This window comes from Sciurus vulgaris, assembly GCF_902686455.1.
Source record: "Sciurus vulgaris genome assembly, chromosome: 7".
Taxonomy (NCBI): Eukaryota; Metazoa; Chordata; class Mammalia; order Rodentia; family Sciuridae; genus Sciurus; species Sciurus vulgaris.
The window spans coordinates 121,908,602-121,936,234 of NC_136467.1; the positions used below are offsets into that span (position 1 = coordinate 121,908,602).

Sequence of the window (27,633 nt, forward strand, 5' to 3'; positions counted from 1 at the left end):
GGTAGTTCCCCAAATGTCACCATCTTGGTGAGACCTGCCCTCTCCGCCCCATTCAAAACCAACCCAACCTAGGGCACTGGCACCCTCCATCCTTGCGTCAACGGTCTCCATAGCTCCTACACTGCCTGGCGTAGTGCACACATATTTACTCAACTGCTTGGTGCTTGGTCTCTTCTCAAAAGAATATAAGACCTGCAGGGCAAAGATTTTCATCTATTAGATTCACATTACCGCAAGTCTTAGAGCACTGACTCGCAGAAAATAAAAGTCAGTGAATGTTTGCTGAATAAATGAACACTATTTTATAATTGAAAAAAAAAAAAAAAAAAAATGTCTGTTCATTACAGCCTGAAGCAGGCCAGTAGAGATCAATCCTCCGCCAGCCGCAGTTTTCCCGGGCATGTAACCCTGCTCTCTAGACCATTCCAGATTCTTTTTTGTTTTCTTGGGGTGGGGTGGGGGATTAGGGGTTGAACCCCAGGAAACCCTACCACTGAGCTACACCCCTAGCCCTTTTTATCTTTTTTTGAGAAAGGGTCTTCCTAAGTTGCCAGGTTGGCTTCGAACTTGCGATCCTCCTGCCTAAGTCTCTTGATTCACTGCGATTACAGGTGTGTGCCACCACACCAGACTATCATTCCAGACTGTTCAAAGGAGGAACTCAAAAGGGTTATGAAACACTGTGGAAATGCTGTGGAGGGAAACACAGAGCTGTTGAGGTGGCCTAGCTAGGTCTGGACAGTTCTTCTGGGATCAGCCAGGTGGCCTGAGGGGAAGGGGGGACTTCATCTTCTCTATGGGGAAGCAGTGCTGATGCTGCTATCCCTCCTTTGGCTCTAAAATCCTTTCCCTGAGCAGACCCCAAAATACTACTCAGTGGAGGGAGCCCTGGGTGACTCGATCCTGAGCACAGATGGGGGTCTGGTGGAGAGGTGTGGCAATCTCAGGTGCCTTTAGAGCTTTACTCTCAGAGAGGAAGGTAAGACCAGTACCTGCAAACCCCCAGGGAAAATTACACAACCAGGGATGAGGTGTGAGCCGAGTCCTGAGCAGCTGGAAGCTGCTTCTGCTGGAGGCCTCACAGGAGGTTCAGGGTTGAGTGGAGTTGGGTCACACAGCTTAATCTTAGAAGTAAAATAACCTAATGACAAAAAATACTTCAGAGAAGAAAATGAAACCAAGGAGTAAGTAGATTTATAAACAATAAAGATTGAGGTGAGGGTGGTCTAGGTAGGAGAAATGCAGGATCCCAGGCCAAGGAGAGGTAGGAAGAGAAGAAACATGGAGACCAGGGTGACAGGGAACAGAAAAGCTACAGAAGCCGGTCACAGACAAAACACAAAGGGAAAACTACAGTTCTTCTCTTGTGGAGTCTACCCACCTTCTGCTTGAACCAAACACACACAGTGCTTCTGTGTGCCAGGCCTTATACCACACTCCTCACTCAGTGACTCATTAAGGTTTCACAAGTGGACTGAGACATGCTAAATAAAAATTATAGGAAGCTGTTGTTTGGACTTGGCTCCTGCACTGGGCCCCAACAGACCAAATGTCAACATGTAGTCACTCATGCTAAAGTTCCATGTCATCATACCAAAACCAAGCTGTCATCGGACCTTCTGAACAATCAGAGGTAGTAACTGTCAAATTTCCCAAATGGGCAGGTTTCAATTAGCATGATTATGAAAGTCCCTCTGCTTTAATTTTTACAAAAATGTAATCTGAAGTAACCTGATGTTAACCAGTTATTTTTCTACTGCTCAGTCTCCCTGTCCTGCCTTAGAAGAAAAATAATTTTGAAATGACCCATTTACTTTTTTTTCTTTGTTAATGTTTTTCTTCAGTCCTTCCTTTGGTCTATAAAACTAACATCTTCTGCTCAGCTCATAAAAATGAACCCTCTATTTTGTAGAATGCAGTGTTGCCTGACTCTAGAATCAACTGAGATCTTTAAATTGTAATTCTGTCTTTTGTCAGGCAGGTATCATCAACATCCCCACTTACAGATGAGAAAACCAGAGCATGGCAGAGTGAGGTAATCCCAAGACCACAGGGGCAGAGGTCAGTGTCAAGGGCCAGTCTGCTCCATTGCATGCTTCTCACTTCCAGTCCTGTACTTGAATGCTAAGAAGTTCTCCTGCACCCTGATCAACTGGACCCTCTTGACTGACTGCCATTTCTGGCCCTTTCAGCCTGGCCTTCGGTCACCAAGCCTGGCCTGTACTTCTTCCTCCCCGAGCCATCCTCTCTAGGGAAGCATCACAGTCACAGCATCTGTCATGGGAGTTCCCAGGCACCTTCTTTTGCTTAGTGTATCACGTCCTCCCACTGTGGCTACTAAAATTCTCAATAATCAAAGTAAAGCTCAAGTGCTGAAATGGCAAGTCCAATAGAGGCCCACAAAGCAGACAGTGGTCACTGACTGAGCATCAAGTCAGGCTTCCCTGCCCTATGCCTATGGAAATGGAAGGGGGCCTTTGCATCCGTTCCTTCCAAGTGGTGCCCTGTTGCCTCTGACCTGCAGTTAGAGCCCTCTGAGGGTTTTAGTTTTGGTGCTGGGACCTGAACCCAGGGCCTCATGCATGCCAAGCATGTGCTCTACTACGGAGCTATACCTCAGGCCCCCCTGAGGGGTTTCTAAGCCTATTCTGTGTTCCAAAACACAAACAGTCCTTACCTCCCATCATCTGTAAATCTGAGCAGCATGTCTTCTGCCTTTTATCCTAGGTCTATGAGGAGCTTTCCTCCAGGTGCTGGCTGTTAACCTTGGACTTAGGCAGTTCAATAAATCTGAAATCCAATGCCCAAATCCCTCTCTATCCAGAGGTGAGAAGTCAGTGGAACACCGTGGAGAAAGCATTAGTGATGGATTGTACAACAAGTACACCCAGTTCTGTCTACCACACTGTGTACCTCTGGGCAATTATCTAACCTCTCTGTTTAGTTTTCCCATCTGATAAGATAGGACTAATTATCACCTGCCTTCCTTAATGAAGGTAGCAAGGCTTGGATGAGATCTGATGTGAAAAGACATCTGTATTATACAATCTACATACCCAGCATTTAACTTACTCATTCATTCATTGTTCGTTTGTCTATTCGTTCATGCATTCATTGGTACTGGGGATTCATTCATTCATTCATTCATTCATTGGTACTGGGGAATGAACCTGGGATGCTTTACCACTGAGTCATATCCATTTTTATTTTTTATTTTGAGACAAGGTCTTACTAGGTTGCTTAAGGACTTGCTAACTTGCTGAGGCTGGCCTTGAACTTGCAATCCTCCTGCCTCAGCCTCCCAAGCAGTTGATATTACAGGTGTATGCCACTATGCCTGGCCTCAGGGGCAATATTTATTTATTTATTCTTTTATTGTTTGTCTGATTTTTCTAAATTTTCTATAATAAATACAAGCTGTGTTTAGTAAAGTTTTTTAAAAACTTTTTAAAAGCATGATTCAAATGATTTTATAGAACAGCAGGGTGAAGCAGAAAAGGCTAAAAAAGTCACTCTCAAGAAGCAACACTGGGGCTCATCCACATCATGGAATTTTCCACAAACCCCTGTAATAGTCACTGACACAGATGTGGTACCATAGCAGGATGGCCATGACAGTCAGAAGACAGTCAGTGACAGGGTTACACATCACCACAAATTCATTTTGTTTAAAACAACACAAGAGCCACATATATCTGCCCAACAACATCAACAACTGTGAAGGGAAAGCAGTCTGAGAATAGGAGGCAGACAGTAGGAAATGGATTCCCATCACCTTCACATATGTCTGCAGCTTGAACTGACTTTAAAACAAGCAACAACGCCTTTTGTAATAAGCTGAATACAAGAGCCTAGGGTGCCCTTTAGTAAAATTCCTTGCTTTTTCCCTAATAAGGTATTTTTGGGGTTGGGGGTGTAGCTAAGTGGCAGAGAGTTTGCCTGGCATGCAGGAGGCCCTGGGTTTGATCCCTGGCACTGCAAAAACCAGGAAGGAACAAAAGATTCAGGATCTCTCCTGAGTGAAAGCAGACTAGGAACTAAGCAGATAGTGGTGACACCAGGCGAAAAAGCAAAGCTGTCCTGGGGTTGAACCTCAGGACCATGTCAAGCTGTGGCCTCTGCCTCCCTCTCCTTTCCAAGTGCACACCTAGCTTCTTGCCTTATAAGGCCCCAAATAAAGGGTACTCAACAAATATCTAAAAAGCATGCAGAGAAGAAGCGTGAAAGGGCAACAAGACAAGAGAATGTGAACCTCAGAGGGCACAGGAAAGACTCTTTAAACATCCAAACATCCTAGAGATCCAGAAAACTGGCCATGTCCTCACCTCCCAGGTCACCTATCATTATGACAGCAGTTTCTGGAATTTTTCACCTACATGACAGCCTGTAAGAGCTCCTGGTGAGAATGCTGGTCAAAATGGCAATCTCACTCCTCAGAGCCCAGAGCCGGAGGGGTGTACAGGACCAGATGGAGAAATGCCAGAACCGGGGTGACGCAGTGAAGACACTTAGGCAATGCATTCAGAGAGCGGAAGGCCTTGCCTGCAGGTCCTGTTAGGCTCCCTGCACCACTGGCAGGAGGAAGGAGGCACTCCCTGGAAAGAGCCAAGTGAAGTGCTGCCACTGCTCACCCGTGTGCATGGGGTCTGTGGGTACTGCTTTCCTCCAAGCTTCCCTCCCTCGAGCCCCCTCACCCCGGTCTACCTGGCTGCCAGGACCCTGGAGGTCTCCCAGGATATAAGGTCTAAGGTGGCCATAAGCCAGGGGAAAAACTGCCCAGAGTTCTCCCCAAGCCCACAAGGCACAGCCTGCTCCTTGCCAGGTCTCTTAGGCCCTGGCCCAGAATTCTACCCCTTCCCCAGAGGCCTTAGAGGGTGGGCAGTGCAGGAGAAGCAGGGAGGGCAGACACTCCTGATGTCTCAGTGCTACCCTGACAGGACAGGACCGCCTTGGAGAAGAGTGCCACTCCTGATTCAGCTGGAGGCACTGGTTTCCCCAGAACAACTGCTCAGGTGCCACTTGCCTTAGGGACTGCGGTTAACTGGAAAGTGTATAGATCGATGAGCTGCCGTGGGCCACCACAGCAGAAGGCCAGCAGAAGCAGTCCTGGAGAGCTCCAGAGTCATTGTCACAGCCTTCCTTTCTGGCTGCCTCCAGAATCTCCACCCAAATCTGGGGCGTCCAGAACCAGCAGGCATTCTCTCCCCACCCACAGTGACCTGCTAGCCAAGGCTCTGCACACCTTTCCTTGGCTAATGCTTCCTGTTCTCCTCAGGACCCTGGCTGGCTGAGGTGGTGCCCTCCTTCATCTATCTGGACACCCTTGGGATTCACAGGTAAATCTGGGGATCCCAAACACCCTACCATGGGCCAGGATAAGGATTGTGGCTGACACTTTCCTGTCTGGGCAGGCAGAGGCTGGAAGGGTGCCTGCAGTGCACCTTTGTAGCACAAACATTTCTTCCAGGAGTGGCTGGGAGTGCCCAACAGCCACCTACCAACCTGCCTGAGGTGCTGGGCCTACCCACGTGACAGCCTGCCACGTGCAGAGGAACCTGGGCAGATGGCACTCTTTTCCTCCCTATCACCTAGCAGAGTCTATGGGATTAGTGCTCTCTGGTTCTAAGTACTAGTACCTAGTGCTTAGTGTCACCACAGTGCTGATTAGCCACCTCAGAGGAGAAAGCTGGCATAAGGACAAGGGCAGGGCTTTGTCCACAAGCAAAAATGGGTCTGAATCCCTGGCTCTGCCATTCACTAGCTGAGCAGCACTAGCAGAGAAGCTCTTTGCTTCTCTGAGTGTTTTCCTTGTATGTTCAATCTTACCAACTCAGAGAGCGGAAGTAACTCGTCTATAGTCACAAGCAAAGAGAGTTGCAGAGCTTGGTCCCAAGCCTTGGTATGCTAGCTCCCAGGGCTTTCCTGACCACACAGGATGTCTCTTAATTGCAGTTACAAATGACACAGGAATGGTGGTCTCTTTTCCAAAATGGTTGTCAGAGATTCCCAAATGCAGAGGAAGATCCCTTCTGGAACTCCCTGCCTTAAAACAAAAGTAACTGTCACTGAACCACTCTCCCAGGTGGTTAAATTCAGACTCCTTTCTCCAGATATAAACCTTAGGTGGAGCACAGCACCATGTGGGTTCCCACCAAAAATGTCAGCCCAAATCTAATCACAAGGAAACCATCCCACAAATATGGAACATGGACAATCTATGACACAATGTTAAGTAAATGTAGCAAACTGTTAGCAGCTGGTTAATCTCAGCAAAGAAGATACATAGGTTCATTGTACTGTTCTAACTTCCCAAGCTTTAACCTTTGAGAGTAACTTTTATAAATTAAATATTTGTGGCATTATTATTAAATCATCGATTTGTTTTTACCTGGCATTCATTTTGTGTTAATGCTCTCTTAACATTTTCTATCATCAAATGTCTATATAAGGTAGAGATAATTTTAACATGTATGCTCTGGTTACTGTATGTCTCTAATAATAAACCATGTCCATAATAAGAACCATTAAATATTACATATTTATCAAAACTTTATCACAAAATAATTTGGCTTATTATCATGATTATTCTTGTTTAAAAACTCAGAGTATTATGAAAGATACAGAATAACTTATGATCTTGGGAATTTCCAGGAATTTCTATTTCTTGTTAGTGAATCCAAAAATTAATAACTGTTGGGAATCTGGAAGCACCAGTATCTCGACACTTTCCCAGTCAGTCTTTACTAAGATGTCTTATGGCAGCCTTCCACTCACTTCCAGCCAGAGCCCCATTCAGAGGTATGAGCGTGCTACGTAAGAAGCGCTGCCCAGAACCCTGGGAGGGAGCCATGGCAAAAGCAGCAAGAAAGCCTGCTCTCTGAGAGGGCGAGCGTGCAAATGCACAACTGTGTGATGGGGCCACCAAAGGGTACCTGCAACTCGGGATGACTCTGAACTAGTGTTATGGCCCTTCTTTCAGCTGCGCCAGAAGGTTGGGAAAGGACTCTGGGAAGGCCAAGTGAGTCCCAGGAAGGTCACAGCACCAAACACCGCTGGGAATGGCAAGCTGTCCACTTTGGCTGAGGCATATGGTTCTCTGAAGGACAGATAAGGGCCAGGGCATGGCCAACCTTGAACTTCTAGTTAATAAGGCATATGGACTTAATTCTCAGGCTGGGGGGCGGAGAACCACAGGAGTGCTTTGGTTCCAAGACCTACAGAAATGGAGAGAGGCAGAGAGAGCCACTAGGAGGCTTCTGAAATAAATGAGAGGTGAGAGTCTGAAATCTCATTTCTCACCCCTTCAAAACTCTGTCCTGTTCACCCTGACTTTCCAGCATGCCAGGCTACCTTTCGGCCTTGACACAGGCTTATACCTAGGAAAGCCTGTCCCCTTATTAACCTGACGTAGGTCTCTTCTTCCTTCAGATCTCAGCTTCTACATCACCTCCTCCACAAGCCTCCTGAAATATGCTCCTAAAGTCCCTGAATTTCCTCAAAAATAGCTCTCTCCACACTTTTAAAGATTAGTTTGTTTTCATTATACATAATACTAAGGTTCATTTTGGCATAATTATCCAAGCATGGAATATAAGTTGTTTCAATTCAGTCCCCAGGACTTCCCCTTTTCCTCCCCTTTCTCCATACTTTCTTGCTATTGCATTTTACTTATTTATTTGGGGGGATCTCTTTATTTGCTTGCTTGCTTTATAACTGGGGTATAACATACCTACAGTTAAGGGAAGCAGCAGCATTAATCTTAAGCATATATAATACAGCTCCATGGAGTCTCACTTTATATGCTACCACAAAACCAAGTCAAGACAGCAAACACTTCCAGCACCCCAGAAGGTTTCTTGAGTCGCTGTGCAGACAATCTCCCCAGGAAGAGGCAACCACTCCTCTGACGTCTGTCACCATCAGTTAGCTCTGCCTGCTGTGCATCCAGGGCCTCCTGGATAGTCTGAGAGGCGGAGGACTGGCACTGAGTGGTTCCTGCTGACTCAAGACCAGAGCAGGGTGGTGACAGAGAGGATGGAGAATGCCTGCGACATCAAACCTTTGCCTCTGCCCATGCTGCTCTCCTGTCCTGACATTTTGCATCTGGCTCGGTCCTACCTTCCCCCCTTTTAAAAGAGCTCTGGTTCAAGTTCCATCCCCTGTGGAAGCTCTGCCTTCTCTCCCTAGAGCATAGCTCAGAACTGCTCTCCAGTCTGAGTCTCTCAAAAGAAGGACCATGTTTTAATCTTCAGTAGGTGAACTCACTTACTTCCTCACTGTCCACAGAGAATCCTGAGCTGCAAAAATTCTCTTTGTTCGGTTTCTTCTCAGGGCTGAAAGGACCACCCCAGAAAAGACCCTGAAGAGGTTCTATAAACCCCAGTGCACTTGACAAATTTAATGCATTTTAATATCTGGTTGCATGAACCCTTGAAAATTATGGTTAAATGACATATACCTCATATGGACAATAAAAAGGCTTTAATAAAACACAGTAGACCAGTATGTACTGATATGGAAAGATTCCCAAGAAATAAAAAGAACTAGGTGTCAAAACAAATTTGTATCCCCCACTGCTAAAGAAAGAGGATAAAACACTCAGGTACTTGAGGGTGTATATGGAGAAATCAATCACCTTCATCCTCACCCCTGGGGAGTGGGACTGAAATCCTGTGAGTCCATCATTTTCTCATCTAGTGCTATTTTTATATTAATAAATAATTCAACATAAAACTAAGCTAATATGAAGGGTTGAACTTCGCCTACCAACATAGTCCTCTCCAATTGCCCGGAGTTCATCCTAAGGGTAAACTGAGGGCAGTCTTTTGAAACCTGAGCTCAGGCCTCAGAAGCCAGGCAGACATTGCAACAGGCCTAGAGGCAGACTTTCAGCACAAAGCAAAGAGCAGAGATGAGCAGGATGCAACTCTACCTTGTTTGGAAGCCCAAAGCTGGGACTTCAGAGCCTAGGGCTAAAGGAGGAATAGAGGGTCCAGGCCTGCCTTGGGCCAATGCTGACTGTCCTGTCATGTGGCCCAGCTGATCTTCCTCCAGGAGAGGCCTGGTTTCCCCATCTCCCAACAAATACGCAAACCCAAGATCAGAAGAAGCAACCCAAGGGAGAAGGCAGAAAGAAGAAGGCCTACAGGGTCCTGCTAATCTTCCCAGAGCAGAGAGCTCCACAGAGCACAAAGATGGGCTTCCTGGGAACAGAAGCATCCCTGTGCTGGAGGAGGTGGGAGAAAGACTGTTGCAACCTTTCTGCAAGGTCACATCTGTTTGTCTCTCACATCTACAGGTCTGAAGCCTTAGCCTGGACCTGGAGTTGACCTTCAGGGTTGACCAACAAACTCCACTGCCAGGTCCATGATCAGGTGGATTTTGTTACTGCTTTCCTGGTTTGTATTTGGGTGAACTCTTGGCAGGGATCTTGACCTTGACTATAGATTTCTTGAAGAAATCCTTTTATCCCCCCAATATACTCCAAGACCTAATAATTCAAGGACCAAATGAATCAAGTACTATTCCTCCAAGTCCTAAATATCTCCCTATTCTCCCTTATTTCTCACTTGAATTACTACCGCAGTCTCTAAAGAGCCCCTGCTTTCACTCTGCCCCGCCCCAGTCTGCAGCCAGACAGCTTTCTAAATTGTAGCTGATCATAGCTACTTCCCTGCTTAGAACTTCAGAAATTCCCTGTTACTCTCAGAACAAAACTCCTGACAGGACAAGGCCCACTAGCTCCAGGTTCTGCCCTTCCTGCCAGCATTCCTTTCTGCCAATCCCCCAGGTCAAGTGCAGCTGCTCCACACAGGCCTTGGCCATGTCCTTCTGCAGGCCCCTCCTTCCACACCTGGCAGGCCCACCCTGTCCCTGAGGAAGCTCCTCCTTTAAGATGCAAGCCTTCCCTGCCTCTGTGGGTCACAGGGGCTGGCAGAGTTCAATTCAGCTTCTTGGTTAGAACATGGGGCCAATCTCCTCAACTTGAGAGGCTGGTGAGAGGACACAGCATGACAATGTGAAGGGCCTTAAAAAGGGTTAAGACAGAACATAATGAGAAGCTACTTTTAAAATCTGTATTCTAACAAAATAGAAAGTACCGAAGAAATTGACAAATTTCTAGAGATATATACTCCTCCCAAACTGAACCAGGAGGACATACACGATTTAAACAGATCAATATCAAGCAATGAAATAGAAGAAGCCATTAAAAATCTACCATCCAAGAAAAGCCCAGGACCAGACGGATTCTCAGCCGAGTTCTACAAGACCTTCAAAGAAGAACTCATTCCAATACTTCTCAAAGTATTCCAGGAAATAGAAAAGGAGGGTACCCTACGGAACTCATTCTATGAATCTAATATCACCCTCATAACCCAAACCAGGAAAAGACACATCAAGGAAAGAAAATTTTAGACCAATATCCTTGATGAATATAGATGCAAAGATTCTTAACAAAATATTGGCAAACCGTATCCAAAAACATACTAAGAAAATTGTGCACCACGATCAAGTGGGGTTCATCTCTGGAATGCAAGGATGGTTTAACATCCGTAAATCAATAAACGTAATCCATCATTTCAATAGACTTAAGGATAAGAATCATATGGTTATTTCAATTGACGCAGAAAAAGTATTTGACAATATACAACACCCCTTCATGCTCAAAACACTAAAAAAAATGGGGATAGTAGGAACATACCTGAACATTGTAAAGGCTATTTATGCTAAGCCCATGGCCAACATCATTTTTTTTTTTTTTTTTTTTTTTGCACGTGAGGCAAGACTTTTAATGCACTTTAACACCTTTTGCTTAAAAACTTCAGCCATAAATCCTCATGTTCTTGGTGCTAACACTTGAACCTTAACCTACAAACAAAGGTGACTTCTCCCAGCCCCCAGCAGAGGAAGGTGGTCTCAGCAAGTCCCCAGGCGAGGACGGAGTTGGGTGATGGCCCTCCATGAGGCACACAAGGCGAGGCCAGGCGACATCCTTCTTGGCCCCTCTGGATCTCAACAGGGCTGCAGAAGCTGGCTGGTTGTCCTGGCCAGTGGGCACGCTGAGTGGGTTCAGTGGCCTCCCTGGCCCGGAGATGGCCTCTCCTAGGAGGCCGCGCCCGCACCACCAGACGCCCCGCCGCTGCGCTCGCGCTCTACAGGTCGCGCCATCGCGCGCGCGTCGAAGAGGCCCAGGCCCAGCTGCCCGCCGCCAAAAGCCAACATCATTCTTAATGGAGAAAAACTGAAACCATTCCCTTTAAAAACGAGAACAAGACAGGGATGTCCTCTTTCACCACTTCTATTCAACATTACCCTCGAAACTCTAGCCAGAGCAATTAGGCAGACTAAAGAAATTAAAGGGATACGAATAGGAAAAAAGGAACTTAAGCTGTCACTATTTGCGGATGACATGATTCTATATTTAGAGGATCCAAAAACCTCCTCCAGAAAACTTCTAGACCTCATCAATGAATTCAGCAAAATAGCAGGCTATAAAATCAACACACATAAATCTAAAGCATTTTTATACGCAAGCGATGAAACGGCTGAAAGGGAAATGAGGAAAACAACTCCATTTGCAATAGCCTCAAAAAACATAAAATACTTGGGTATCAATCTAACCAAAGAGGTAAAAGATCTCTACAATGAAAACTACAAAACACTGAAGAAAGAAATTAAGACCTTAGAAAATGGAAAGATCTCCCATGTTCTTGGATAGGCAGAATTAATATTGTCAAAATGGCCATACTACCAAAAGTGCTATACAGATTCAATGCAATTCCAATTAAAATCCCAATGACGTACCTCACAGAATTAGAGCAAGCAATTATGAAATTCATCTGGAAGAATAAGAAACCCAGAATAGCTAAAGCAATCCTTAGCAGGAAGAATGAAACAGGGGGTATTGCAATACCAGAACTTCAACTATACTACAAAGCAATAGTAACAAAAACAGCATGGTATTGGCACCAAAATAGACAGGTAGATCAATGGTACAGAATAGAGGACACGGACACAAACCCAAATAAATACAATTTTCTAATACTAGACAAAGGTGCCAAAAATATGCAATGGAGAAAAGATAGCCTCTTCAACAAATGGTGCTGGGAAAACTGGAAATCCATATGCAACAGAATGAAACTAAACCCCTATCTCTCACCCTGCACAAAACTCAACTCACAATGGATCAAGGACTTTGAAATCAGACCAGAGACCCTGCATCTTATAGAAGAAAAAGTTGGTCCAAATCTTCACCTTGTTGGCTTGGATCAGACTTCCTTAACAGGACTCCCATAGCACAAGAAATAAAAGCAAGAATCAATAACTGGGATAGATTCAAACTAAATAGCTTTCTCTCAGCAAAGGAAACTATCAGCAATGCGAAGAGAGAGCCTACAGAGTGGGAGAATATCTTTGCCACTCATACTTCAGATAGAGCACTAATTTCCAGAATATATAAAGAACTCAAAAAACTCTACACCAAGAATACAAATAACCCAATCAACAAATGGGCTTCTTCACAGAAGAAGATGTACAAGCAATCAACAGATATATGAAAAAATGTTCACCATCTTTAGTAATAAGAGAAATGCAAATCTACACTAAGATTCCATCTCACCCCAATTAGAATGGTGATTATCAAGAACACAAGCAACAATAGGTGTTGGAGAGGATGTGGGGAAAAAGGTACACTCATACATTGCTGGTGGGACTGCAAATTAGTGCAGCCACTCTGGAAAGCAGTGTGGAGATTCCTTAGAAAACTTGGAATGGACCTACCATTTGACCTAGCTATCCCACTCCTCGGCCTATACCCAAAGGACTTAAAATCAGCACACTACAGAGATACAGCCACATCAATGTTCACAGCAGCTCAATTCACAATAGCCAGACTGTGGAACCAACCTAGATGCCCTTCAATTGATGAATGGATAAAAAAACTGTGGTATATATATATACAATGGAATATTACTCAGCTCTAAAGAATAATAAAGTTATGGCATTTGCAGGCAAATGGATGAAATTGGAGAATATCATGTTAAGTGAGATAAGCCAATCTCAAAAATCCAAAAGAGGAATGATCTCACTGATAAGCGGATGATGACACTTAATGGGGGGTGGGAGTGGGACAAGAATGGAGGAAGGAGGGACTGTATAGAGGAAAAAGAGAGGTGGGAGGGGTGGGGGGGGAGGAAAAAATAATGGAATGAATCAAACATCATTACTCTATGTAAATTTATGAATATGCAAATGGTATGCTGTTACTCCATGTACAAACAGAAACAACATGTATCCCATTTGTTTACAATAAAAATAAATTAAAAAAAAAAGGTTAAGAACCACTTAACACACAAATAAAAACAAATACAAAGTATTAAACAACCAGTAAAACTTGGCCCATGTGGGGAGGTCCTCCCAACTCTCCTATCCACCAGTCTAAGAGGCCCGCGCCACCTGTCCTATCTCCAACCCACTCCACAATGGCAAGGGCAGCTACCTCCCTGCAGCCTTCTCTGGGTGCTCTGCTTTTTGCTCTTCTTTGGCCTACTCTTGAAATGGTGATCGTCCCTCACTGCTTCTTGTCCCATTGTGTCCCAGGCTGGCTTTCCTGCTCTCTGTGGAAACTACCTGCTGAGATTTCAGCCACAGCTGACCTGGCACCTGTGTGCTGAGCCTCTCTCCTGCTGACTGACTACATGCCATATAGAGGCCTCATGTGTGGCCTCATGACATATCTGGCCACAGTTTTTTATCTCCCGCCAGGCCACGGGTAGCCTGCCTCTCTGCTCTCCTGCCATCCACATCTGCTCCACCTTCAGTGTCCTTGCACAGGCGGACACCAACTCCGGGCACACCTGCTGGAACTCCAATGTCATCAGGTTCTCCCTCACTACTCACTTATCCATCTTCCCTTTTAAATCAACAATAAAATAAAAAATAGAAGCTATGCTAATACCTGGAGACTAAGTAATATACCATTGAATGACCAATGGATAGCAGAAGAAATCAGGGATGAAATTAAAAAAATACTTAAGAGGCAATTGAGAATAGTGATACAACATATCAAAATCTCTGGGATACTGTGAAGGCAGTTCTAAGAGGAAAGTTCACTGCACTGAACTCATTCATCAAAAGGCTAGAAAGTCAACAAATAAATAACCTAACATTACACCTCAAAGCCCTAGAAAAAGAAGAACAAGCCATCATCCTCCCTTTTCCTTGACTTTGCCACTGTTCCAGTTCAGGCCCTGCCCACTCTCCAGATACTCCTTCATCTGGTCCAGCCCCCCACTCCTTCCAGTGACATTCCTGAGCCCAGACATGATCTGCCCCACCCCTGCCCATAAAATCTCACTTTTTAATGTGGCATCCAAGGCCTTCCACACTGTCCTCAACATGCAAGTGTGTTATCCCATAATACTAATGACAGGTACTAAATGCCTTCCACAGGCCTTTGGTGTGTGTGTGACACCGTGGATCAAACCTAGGACCACCTCACACATCTCACACAGGCTAAGCAAGCATTCTGCCACTGAGCTATGTCCCCAGTTGTTTTGTTTTGAGATAAGATCCTACTCAGTTGTCCAGACTGGTCTCAAACTCTTGATTCTCCTGCCTCAGTCTCCCAAGAAGCTGGGAATAAGATGTGTACCACTGTCCCCAGCTCCACAGGCTTCTTCATCCCTGTAACAACTCTGTGAGGGAGGAACTACCAGGACCAAAACCTGACAGATGAGGAAACCAAAAACACAAGGGTAAGTGCCCAGGGTCACAGTCCATACGTGAAGGAGCACTGTATCAGGAATGACCAACTCCAATCCCTCAGTTTTCTCTCAAGCATTCTAAGTCCTTAAGTGGGTGATGTCAGGGCCAAAACCATTATATGCGTGTTAAATCTGTGCAACAGCTTCTTACTGCCTGACTTCTCAAAGGGAACAACAAAACATCAAAATGAAGCTGGGCATGATGGCCCATTCCGGTAATCCCAGAGGCTCAGGAGGATCGTGAGTTCAAAGCCAGCCTCAGCAAAAGTGAGGTGCTAAGCAATTCAATGGGACCCTGTCCCTAAATAAAATACAAAATAGGGATAGGGATCTGGCTCAGTGGTTGTGTGCCCCTGAGTTCAATCCCAGTACCAAAATTAAAAAAAAAAAAAAAAAAAGTCAAAATGAAAAATAATGTGGGTTGCCCAAATTATTCCTAAAATTCCCTTTGAGTTTCAAGAAGAAATAAAAATGTTTAGTGGTCAATAAATGTGATAGTAAGTAGAAGTTATATTTTTGAAAAAAATGTTTTTTAGTTGTTGATGAATCTTTATTTATTTATATGCAGTGCTGAGAATCGAATCCAGTGCCTCACACAGGCTAGGCAAGCACTCCACCACTGAGCCACAACCCCAGCCCAGAAGTTGTTTTACATATGTTAACACTCTAGCATACCAAGACTCCTGCTCAGTCAGTGCAGATAAAACACCTAACCTCTTTTACAGACTGGAGAGGGATTTCACTGTTGTGAAGTTTCATCATTTCATGATGCCTCGTTAGGAAGGCCCCTTCCTGTTCCTGGAGCCAAATCTGCTGGCAATGCCACAGTGTGTCCACAAGATGATCTCTAGCTATTGGCCTCTAACTGTCTTTGGGCCTGGAATTTGGTTCTCCAAATGCATGCCTCCCATTCCAGAGGTTTCCACGAAGCCACCAACTGTTCCTACTCCCTCAGGTTCTAGGTGCTGGTGATGGGTCAGAATATAGGGGTCAAAACAAGCCCCAGTGACAACAGCTACAAGGATGACAAAAGGGAGAGAGCAGAAGACAGGGCGTGAGGCATTGAGAGAGAAGAAATCCAGGGATAAGGTGGCGGCTGCTCTGATGCCTGGGGGGGGGTCACTGGAAGGCCTTCCTCTGCCTGTCTCCCTCTTCCTCTGCCATCCTCACTCTACTGTGCTTGTGACTTGACCACGTTTTCCCTCTGGGGTGAGGGCGCCTGACCTCCTAGGAGCGAGCGGACGGGAGGTGCGAGGTTAATGCCAGAGGAACGGTGCTGACTCTGCTCACCGTTGATCCAACATCCGCTCGCCCCGTCTTGTTTGTGTCAGGTGCCCAACTCTACTTCAGGTAGTAAGTGCCCAGCTAAAAGACTTTGCAGTCTCCCTTGCCATTATGGGAGGTCAGTGAGGGGAAGACTTTCAGGAAAGGTCCTGCAGAGGAAGAGTGCACCCTCTGTGCCAGTCACCACGGTTATTCAGAGAACACTCACTGCAGGCTGAGCATCAAGTACCAGGCACTCCATGTATTCTCCCCAATCCTCAGCCTCCTGGAGTATTCTCACACCCATTTTCAAATATGGTAACAGTGACTCAGATATTAAGTAGCTATCACTCACCCCGTCACAGAAAATGACAGAGGCAGAAGATTTTCTTGAAGTTTCCTTCGAAGAGAAACAAGCCAGGTGTGGTATCCCAGCAACTCAGGAGGCTGAGGCAGGAGGATCACAAGTTTGAGGCCAGCCTCAGCAACCTAGTGAGACCCTGCCTTTTTTTTTTTTTTTTTAGTTGTCAAAGGATCTTTTTATTTTATTTATTTTTATGTGGTACTGAGTATAGAACTAGGGCCTCACACGTGCCAGGCAAGTGCTCTACCACTGAGCCACAACTCCAGCCCAAGACCCTATCTTGAAAATAAAAAGGAGTTGGGATATAGCTCAGGGGTGAAGTGTCTCTGGATTCAATTGTTCCTCTTCCTTTCTTCCTCTCTCCAACTGCCTAGAATGTGAGGTGATAGTTGGAACCAAATCATTTTGGATCACAAGAACAGTAGCCACATCCTAAGAATAGCAGAGCGGAGACTGGAAGGAGCCTAGGTTGCTTAAGACCTACTGGTGCTTCCACAACCGCTGGGACTACAGACCACCTAATTCAGCTGGCATCTGCACCCACGGATCTATCTAAAGAAAACTTTGGATCTCAATTTGCTGCATTTTCCTCTGATTTTCAATAACAGATTCCAAGATCCACTCCAAGAGATTCTGATTCAGCAATGGTGTTCAGATAGTCTCTCCTAGAAAAATCTAAAGTCAGACTTGAAAAGGCAAGGAAGCTATCTAAGAGCAGCAGGACAAACCGTGTGCCTCAGAAGTAACAGCCGCAGGTGACTTGTCCTGGGAGACCTTGGAAATCAGAAAGTGACATTGTATGTAGTCTGTCAGAGAAACGGAAGAAAGGGGAGGTTCACAAAGACCAAAGAGAGCACATTTGGGGCCATTCCTCAGATCCAAAAACAACAGCTTTGAGCAGGAGCACTACGTTGTCAAAGAGACAGGTCTGCATGCAATGATGTCACACAGAATTACCATATGACACCACTGGCTGTGGCTTCCTGTGTGCTAGGAATTCTTTCGAACTAGGTGGTGAGCTCTCCTCTCTGAGCTAGTGTCGTGACTATTTCAGTGTCTGCAGCAATGGTACTGAGCACAGTACTGAACACACAGGTGACTGATACCTGACCACATACTGAGAGCTGTCAGGAAAGAACTAACATGAACCACGGGTGCTGGTCAAGGCTGTCCAACCTCTGAGTTCAAGGTGATTTCTGAAACACCAGCCAGGAGGACTGGGAATCAATGCTGTCATTGTTCATCAGTCCCATGAGAGTGCTGGCTGATGGATGCTCTCTGGGGTTCTTTAACGGATCAATTTCCTTCTCTTTTGAGAATATTCCTGTGATAGTCTCAAGAGTTCAGAGGATTCAGGTGAAACTGAGAAGAAGACAGACCCTGGTTAGCTATGCTGAGGGCCTACCCAACCCACCCTTTTTAGCTGTTTAAATCCCAGTGAGGTAGAAACCTTAACTGGGCTGGAAGAATGAGCAGCATTGGATTTGGGCACTCAGCTTTGGACACCAGGGTAGTTGGGCTTTCACATCCTGGTCTCCTTGGAGGTGCCCAGAATCATCTAGTCCTATAGCAACTTTCCCTCTCAGAAGCACAGCCTTATTCTAAAACTGAAGACTCTTAGGGGCCACTGGAGATTATAATAGTTTGTATTCCTCTGAGTGGTTCTTGGGAAAGCTGAGTTTGACTACAGAATGTGGAGCATGCATTCTTATGGCCGGAAACCACTTTAATTTGCCAGATTTAGTGGCTTTTTCTGGTCACTGGATTGTTTTAAACCTCTGGCATTCTCAACTAGACTGAGAATTGTTACCTTGAGTTCTAGCCATGCCAATTCACACTCCTATCCAACTGGAAAAGAACTTGCCAAAAAAATACTGTCCTGCTGTTCCTGTCTCAGTGTTTCATGACACTCCCAATCAGAGAAAGTCAGGGTGATTCAACTCAACCAGCAACACAGTAGTCATAAAGCAACAGGGAGAATACCAGGAACTTCTAGCACCAAGAAAAATAAGCTCTCAAGGGACTCAGTCTGCTAAGGACAGGACACATGCAGAACCACAGAGTGATACTTACTTTAGAAAGAGACCCCAAGAACAGACAGAGGAGGCCATCCTGTGGGGAGGGACAAGGAAAGAAGCAACCTTGTCCAAAGAAGGAACAAGCTCACAAAGGCAGAAGCCTGGATGAGTGGCCTGCTGGAGACAGTGAAATGGAGGAGCTGACAGGCATTAAGCTAAGCACATGCCAGAGAAAGGAATCACAAAACCATACTTCATGTAAAGAGGTTCCAAACCAAATGGCTGCATTCTAAAATCTGAGGAGTTTTTTTATTGTTGCTTTTTTGTTTTGGTTAGTACTGGGAATTGAACGGGGGTGCTCTACCAATGAGCTACGCCCACAGTCCTCTTTATTTTTCATTTTGAGGTAGGGTTTCCCTAAGTTGCCAAGGCTGGCCTTGAATTTGTGATCCTCTTGCTTCAGCCTCCCAAGTAGCTGGGACCAGAGGCATGTGCCACCACACCTGGCTAAAATCTGAGTTTTAAAGCATTACAGTACCTGTTATGCAAATAGCTGAATTTGTTGAAGTATAACATTGAAGAGCTAAGCTAATGTGGGAGAGGTAGATGGACTGGATCGTGTAGGGTTTCATACACCATGCTAAGGCTTTGGACTTGAACTTGCAGCAGGGCTGTGGACTGAATCACTGGAGAAGTTCCCACGACAGTCAAGTAGAAACTCTGGTTAAAATGAAGCAGATGGTTTCCTTAGACAAACATCCAAGCTTGAAAGAAAGATGCCCCATGCCAGGAATGATGAGAACTGAAGCAGTGAGGGCTTCTGCCCTCTCTCTGCTTCTGTCACCCTCTCCTACATGCCTGTCCCTTCCCATGGCTGTGAGCGTGCTCTCTCACACCTGCCAAACTTCTTACCCAAATTCTTTTCTCCTGGGTTTAATCCTGAGAAATGTTCACACTGGCAGTGGAAAGGGGAAGAGGAACCAGGACAGCAGAGGCGCGTGAGAAGAAATGGAGGCCAAGGGAGAGCAGGGGCTGCTCTCTTTCTTCTGTATGTTTGCACCAGCCAATAAAGTGCTAGGCATAGAGTAGACCTGGTCACTGCTGAGGTAATAATAAAATAATGAACAACTTTTGTAAGAGAGACCAAACATAGGAGAGACTTCTTGGGTGCAACGAAAAGAAGTTCAAGGCATTTGGAATGCCTGCAACCTGGGCAAAGGTACAAAGACAGCATCTTCTGAGAGGGCTAGGGTGAGAGAGGGAGCCAATTGCAAGGGGAACATGATAGGAAAACCTTGAGAGGTGGATACAGGATGACCAGCCAGTTGCTGAGGGAGAAGGTGAGTCCTCGGGCCTTAACTGACCCACTATAGGGCACTCGGGACCACTCTGTGGCATACTTGGGCATCTGGCCCTTCCCAGTTCTCAAGTGTAAACTCTGCACATTTATCTAAAAAACACACCAATGCCACTGCTCATATTTGGGGAGGACTGCTGTGAAATCCATACGTGAGAGGCAGCTGCTGTGACCTGGGATCCTTGTCCTGCAGCCTCAGCAAGTTCTCTGGTGTCTCTTTGTCATGGGTGTGCAGCAGGCTTTCCCCAACAGGAAATGTGTGGAGAGAAGCAGTGCCAGCAGCCAGCAGGTGACTCAGAAGGCATTCACAGCCATGTGGGTGCCCACCACTTTCTGAACGGGCAGACGGCTGACTGCATCAGACTTCCTGCTGAAGCATTCCTCACTTCTATTTCTGAAGGCACACAACTTCCAGAGTGACATCTCTCTGGTGACTTCAAAAGGCATCGCAATCGCAGGCAGAATCAACATCCTCTTACACACTTTCTACCCACCCAACTCCACCCACTCCCCAACACACCCTCATGCAACAGAAGAAGTGGCAAGAGAACCCTTAGGGAACAGGAAATGATGCAATGCCAGTGAGGACCCAGACTCCGGTGTCACCCAAGAGCCACGACTTTCACAGCCCACATACAAGGACATAGCATCAATTCTTAAACTAACTGGTAAGCAAGCCAGAGAGGGTTATAATCTAAAAGATCACAGGACTTGCTGCGAATTAACCCAAATTCAAAGGGTTGGGGATCAGGTTCTCCAATACTGTGGTAAGAGGATAAATAACTATAACTTCCTAGAATTTGGAAAAGTGATCAATATCCTCACATTTTGATTCATTCAAAATCACACACAGAGATTAAAAAAAAAAAAAAATCTAACAAATGCCAGGAATAAAGCCAGGCAGTGGGAGGGATAATGCTAACCAGACAGACCAGTGGCTGCCCTCAAAGAGCTTCTGTTCTGGCCAGGGATTCAGACGATCTACCAGCAAATCAACAAACAAGATGATTTCAGAGTGTGGGAGCATTAAATATACAGTGGCCCCCTTATTCTTGGGGGATACTCTCCAAGATGGTCTGTGGGTGTGTGCAACTGAACAGTACCAAACCCTAACTATACTACATTTTCTCCTATACATACAAACATAAGATAAAATTTAATTTATAAATTAAGCACACAGAGAGATTAATGGCAATAAGTAATAATAAAATGGAATACAATGATAATGTAATAAAACATTTTATACCTGGAATTTTCCATTTAATATTTTCAGACCACAGAAAATGAAACTGCAGATAAGGGGGGACTACTATAATAGCAAAAGATGACCTAACTCTGCATCAGCAGGACTGTTAAGATCAAACACTCACATAAGACAGGATACTGCTCTACTGTTCAAAACATGTTCTTAAAAAAATAAATAAAAATGCATTCTTTTGTGTGAATATAAAATGTATCACAATGAATTTCACTATTTTTCCTAAAACAAAATGCATTCTTAAAAACGACATTCAAATTGCTAGTAATATAAATGCTTCAGGCAGGTTTCAAAAATCACAATTACATTCAGTGAAAGATACCAGTCACAGCTGTGTATGGTGGCACATGCCTGTAATCCCAGAATCTCAGTGGCTGAGGCAGGAGGATCACAAGTTTGAGGCCATCCTCAGCAACTTAATGAGACCCTGTCTAAAAATTAAAAATAAAAAGACTGGGGATTTCATTTAATGGTAAAAGACGCCTGGGGTCAATCCCCAGTGCCCCCCTCCAAAAAAAATTGTGGGCGGGGGGGAAGAAGCCAGTCACAAAAGAACACAAATTGTGTAATCATACTCATATGAATGTCCAGAAGAAGCAAATCTGTGGGAAGAGAAAACAGATTAGAAGTTGCCTAGGGCTGGGGCAGGGAAGAGACTGGAGAATGGAATGCTAATAGATTACAAGTTCTTTTCAGAAAATTGAAAATGTTCTAATACTGGGTTATAGTGATGGTTGTGCAACTGTGTAAACACAAAACCATTAAGTTGCACATGTCAACAGGTGAACTTTATGGATTACATCTCATAAAGCTTCTAAAAACCAGCATCATGATAGGACTTCACCATTGTTTCAAGAAGAGGGTGTGAAGGATCAGAGGAGAAGTACAAGGAATATCCATCGAAGTATTAACCGTGGTGATTCTCTGAGAGGAAGGGTCTAGGTGATTTTTATATTCTTCTTTATGCATCCTGGTATTTTCCAGATATTCTAAAATGTGGAAGGCAGTCTGTCTAACTGACAAAGAAAACATCCCAGGTTTTAAAATCTACCCGCACAAGTGCACCTTAAGGTAGATCAAAGGCACGGCACTGGAAAGGCCTGGCGTGCTAATGCAGCTACCTCTAGGGCGATCATGTTCTACACACCAAAGCACCAACCAGACAGCTAAGCAAAGGAGTTCCACATCCCAGCTAAATCAGCCCAAGTCAGTCCTGGCCAGAGGGCCTGCTGACTGCTGTAAAAGCTTGTTCCCCTAACCACCAGATGCCCCTACTCCCCCAAAGCTCAGATAATATCAAAGAATGCAAAAGAAAATCAAAGATCTGAGCAGATTCTGTCAGAAACTTCCTGGACACCTTTAGGAGTCATTTCCTGGTTGTGAAGAGGGGGCTGGAAAGGATTCCTTCTCTCCCATGTGGCCTCCCCTGGCTGATGACTACAAAGGCATCTTTTTGAGGCCATTGGGACTGAGGGGGAAGGCCACAAATAGAAGTTAGTGGCTCCCAGTCAGGCTGCACCCCCAAATCAATAGGGAGCTTTAAGATGCAGATTCCTGGACTACATCCCTGAAGTTCTGATTCAACTGGCCTGAGGCAAGGCCAGGAGTCTACATTTTTTCCAAAACTCCCTGGTGAATATGCCAGTTGAGCCATGTGTGGGAATCACTGAATTAGACACCATCTGGGGCAACTGGAAACTAGGCCAGCCTGCGCATCTGGCTGCAATGCAGCAAGCACCCCACCGAACCAGCCCTGTGGACCAAAGGCCACTAAGCACAGAAAGGGAAACTCCACAGGGAAATTCCAGGCATGTCTGGCAATCAGTGCTGCAGCCTGGGGGGCAGCTAGCAAATCCCTAGGGCAGAGCCTATTTTGGCCCAGTGATCTTGGATGCTGAAATGTGACGGGGTGAGTGGTGCAATTTCAATTCAGAAGGCCAGAAGCAGAACCAGTTCCCTCTAATAACACACAAGAACCTGGAAGCTTTGTAGTTCCCTCAGAGTCAGAAGCAGAAAGGGACACAGCATGGTATGGCAGAGTCTTGCTTTTGACTCATGGAGATCTGGATTCAAATCCCAGCTCTCCATTACTGGCTGTGTATGGATTACACATGGCTACAAACCCTTGGCTACTCTTCCTATCAAGAGGTGAAGTCTACCCATAGCACAAGAAATAAAAGCAAGAATCAATAACTGGGATAGATTCTAACTAAAAAGCTTTCTCTCAGCAAAGGAAACTATCAGTAATGTGAAGACAGAGCCTACAGAGTGGGAGAAAATCTTTGCTACTCATACTTCAGATAGAGCACTAATTTCCAGAATATATAAAGAACTCAAAAACTCTACACCAAGAATACAAATAATCCAATCAGCAAATGGGCTAAAGAAATAAACAGACACTTCACAGAAGAAGATCTACAAGCAATCAACAGATATATGAAAAAATGTTCAACATCTCTAGTAATAAGAGAAATGCAAATCAAAACTACCCTAAGATTCCAACTCACCCCAATTAGAATGGTGATTATCAAGAACACAAGCAACAACAAGTGTTGGAGAGAACGTGTGGAAAAAGGTACACTCATACATTGCTGGTGGGGTTGCAAATTAGTGCAGGCACTCTGGAAAGCAGTATGGAGATTCCTCAGGAAGCTTGGAATGGAACCACCATTTGACCCAGCTATCCCACTTCTTGGCCTATACCCAAAGGACTTAAAATCAGCATACTACAGAGATATAGCCACATCAATGTTCATAGCTGCTCAATTCACAATAGCCAGATTGTCCTAGATGTCCTTCAGTTGATGAATGGATAAAGAAACTGTGGTGTATATATATATATATATATATATATATATATACACACACACAATGGAATATTACTCAGCCATAAAGAATGATAAAATTATGGCATTTGCAGGCAAATGTATGAAATTGGAGAATATCATGCTAATTGAGATAAGCCAATCTCAAAAAACCAAAGGACGAATGATCTCGCTGATAAGCGGATGATGACACATAATGGGGGGTGGGAGGGGTTAGGGTTAGAGTTAGGGTTAGGGAGGGGGGCAGGAATGGAGGAAGGAAGGACTGTATAGAGGGAAAAGAGGGGTGGGAGGGGTGGGGAGAAGGGAAAAAATAACAGAATGAATCAAACAACATTACCCTATGTAAATTTATGATTACACAATGGTATGCCTTTACTCCATGTACAAACAGAGAAACAACATGTATCCCATTTGTTTACAATTAAAAAAAAAAGTAAAAAAAAAAAAAGAGGTGGCATCTAGTTCCCATCCTTGAATCTGGGCTGGCCCATTAACAGTGCTGGCCAGCAGAATGTGGCTGAGGCAAGGTTCTGGACCTCAGCCCAGGCCTAAACAGGACTGGCTTTCACCCTCTGGCTCCCCGGCTGCCATAATGTAAGAAGTCCAGGATAGATTACTGAAGGATTAGAGGACATGCAGAGAGGCCACCTTGGACATGACAATCTAGCTGAGCAAATTCAGCTGAAATCATGTGGTGCAGAACTACACAGCTGGTCCTAGGCAACTTACAGAATCAGGAGAAAGGATACATGGTGGTTGTTTTAAGCTACTGAGTTTTACAGTAGGTAACTGGAACACTGACTCTTCCTGAGCTAATCAACATTCCTCTGAGCCTTGATTTCCTCATCAATCAAATAAGGAATAATGATAACCTCAACAGGGTAAATGTGAGACTCAAAAAAAGTGAAAGGGCTCTGAAACACTAAACTACAGCCAAATGTTGCTTACTGTCACTCCCCTGTGCAGACCTATGCTGCACAACATAGGACCAGAGGCCCATGACATAGTGTACCAGGGGCTGGAGGGTACCTGTCAAACCCCCACACCCTCTCACCAGTAAGCTCCCGCTCTTAGAGCCCTTCCTGGCTGGAGGGTACATCTTCATATCCAAAGGACACAAGCTATCTTTGTGTCCCTTATAACTGGGAAGGACTCTGCCCATAAGAGCCCCATGTCTCAGGATGACTCACCTTCCCCTGCCACACCAGGGCTCCCTCCAGCTCCTCTTCATCCAGCCAGTGTCATCGTTGTCCTAGCTACTCACAGTCAGTCAGTCAGAATCCCCCATTTCCTTTCAGCATCTAGGAAGGACCAAGACCCCGCCTCCCCAGTCACTCCCACCTTGCCACTCCCACTGCCACCAAAGCCTTCAAGACTGGGCAGATTCGACTGTTGTTCTGCAAGTGAGTACCTGTGCGATCATATGCAAGGGTCTTAACCTCTCTCAAGCTGAGTGTCCTCTGTTGCAAATTGAACATCAATGAACAATTCCTTCTTTTTGTGGTTGTCTTGAAGATGAGAGAGAACACAGCTGAAGAGTGTAGTGAGGAAGTTCCTCAATGTAACTGTTAGACCAGGCCCAGGAACTTCCCACCTAGCTTCCTGAAGTCATCTTCTAACTAGTTCTCTACCTGGACTTGTCTCTCCATTCTGATCCCTCTAGTCTGATGCCAGCAGATTAACTGTCCGAGGGGACCGCCAGCATTCTCCTGCTCAAAGGCTTTCCATAGCCCGTCTTCTCAGCCACACACGGCAGGTCTCCACAGTGATGGCCCCATTCTGCGCCCTGCCGTGTTCTGGCCCATCCTGGCCTCACTACCACTTGCTACTGGCGCCAGTCCTCTAAAACGGCTGGCAACAATCCCATCTCCCAGCATTCACATCAGCATGAAATCCCCTCCTGACCTTGGCAACCACAAGGTGATAAGCATTGCTTTAAGCCACTAAGTTTGGGGTAACCTGTTACACAGCGACAGATGACTAATGCTCTTATTTCCCATCACCCCGAGCTGCGGCTCATGCGTGCCCTCCCCGCGCCTCTTGCCTGTCAAGTTCTGCCCAGCCTGTGAGGCCCACTCAGATGCCAGCGCTCACCCTGAGCCTCCCATCGAGTGCTAGGGATGGAGCCAGGGGCACCTGGTCACTGAGCACATCCCCAGCCCTTTTATTCATTTATTTATTTTTATTTTGAGATGGGGTCTTGCTAAGTTGCCCAGACTGACCTCAAACCTGTGATTCTTGTGTCTCAAGTCTCCCCAATAGCTGTGATTACAGGACTGCACCACACAACCAGTCATGATCTCATATATAGAAAATTCTAAGGGATCCACAAAAATACAGAACTGCTAGAACTAGGAAGTTCTGCAAGGTTTCAGGATACAAGATCAATATGTAAAAATTAATTGTATTTCTATATACCAGCAATGAACCAAGAAATCCAAAGTACAAAGTCTGTCCAGAGACACTGAGAGGAGGAAAATACACTAGAAAATTTCCTGTAGATCCAAGAGACTTGTCTTTTGCATAGGCGCCATTATGGAATTGATTAAAGAAGAAAAATAACTAGCTATATCCTGCAGATGTGTTTGAAATGTAAGAATAAAGTGAATTCTTATGTACTTCATAGAGGAAAAAAATGATTTCTTAGAAAAGATCTAGAATGTAACTAACCTTATTAGTTGTATGGCACTTCCTCAAAAAAATTAAGGCTCAGTTGTAGAGTGTTTACCTGGAAGGCCATGAGGCACTAGGTTTGATCTCAGCACCACTCAAAATAAATGAACAAACAAACAGACAAAACAGTAAGTAACCATATGATCCAGCAATTCTATCTTGGGGTATATATATACCCAGAAGAACCAAAAGCAGGAATATGAACAGATATCTGTACATCCATATTTACAAAAGTAATTGCAATATCAAAGTAATCCAAATGTCTGTTAAATGAATGGATAAACGAATGTACTACACTGGCACAGTGCAAACTTATTCTGGCCTAAAAAGGAAATGAGTGTTACTATTTAATAGATATAGAGTTTCATTTTTGCTATTATGAAAAAAATTCTGGAGATGAAGGGTGGGTGATTACAGAAGAACATGAATTTTCTTAATACTATGCAACTGAATACTTAAAAATGGTTAAAATGGTAAATTTTATGTTATACATATTTTATCATAATTAATAATGAATAAAATAACCAATAAACAAAAAAGAATGAATGAATCAGTGAAGATATGGCATAACCACTCTGGAAAATATTTTGTGGTGCCTCAAATGTTAGACCCGGAGTTACCATATAACCCAGCAATTTCAATAGGTACCAAGAAAATTTAAAAGCAGATGTCCACACAAAAGCTGGTACAGAAATATTCAGAAAGTGAAAAAATGGAAACAATCCAAATGTCCATCAACTGATGAATGGATAAACAAAATGTTGTATGTACACACAATGGAATATTATTCAGCCACAAAAAGGAATGAGGTATTGTTACATTCTACAACATGAATAAACCCTGAAAACATGCCAAGTGAAAAAAGCCAGATGCAAAAGGATAAATACTGTATGAGTTTACTTATACAAGATGTACAGCCAGCATATCGACGCCTTTTTTGAGAGCAGATTGCTCACTGTCAGGCGTCTATCATCCTCCATTTGCCTGCCTCTCCCTGTCCATCGCCTGCCTTACCCCTATCCATCACCCAACGCTCGAGTTTCACCTCCTGATAGACCGACAGCTGCCAGCAGATTGACTGCAGACCGCCAGTGGAGAACCAGCTGC

The 27,633-nt window shown here is 44.8% G+C and overlaps 1 protein-coding gene and 1 long non-coding RNA gene across 7 annotated transcripts in view; one reads left to right on the top strand and one right to left on the bottom strand.

Annotated features, from left to right (window-relative positions):
* Positions 1-27,633, bottom strand: part of PPARD (peroxisome proliferator activated receptor delta) — an 80,777-nt gene that overhangs the window by 26,250 nt on the left and 26,894 nt on the right. The gene's annotated exons all lie outside the window — the stretch shown is intronic.
* On the top strand, positions 8,926-13,920 carry LOC306665612. Its single transcript, XR_013765088.1, has 2 exons — positions 8,926-10,037; positions 13,333-13,920. It is a non-coding gene; the product is annotated as an uncharacterized lncRNA (long non-coding RNA).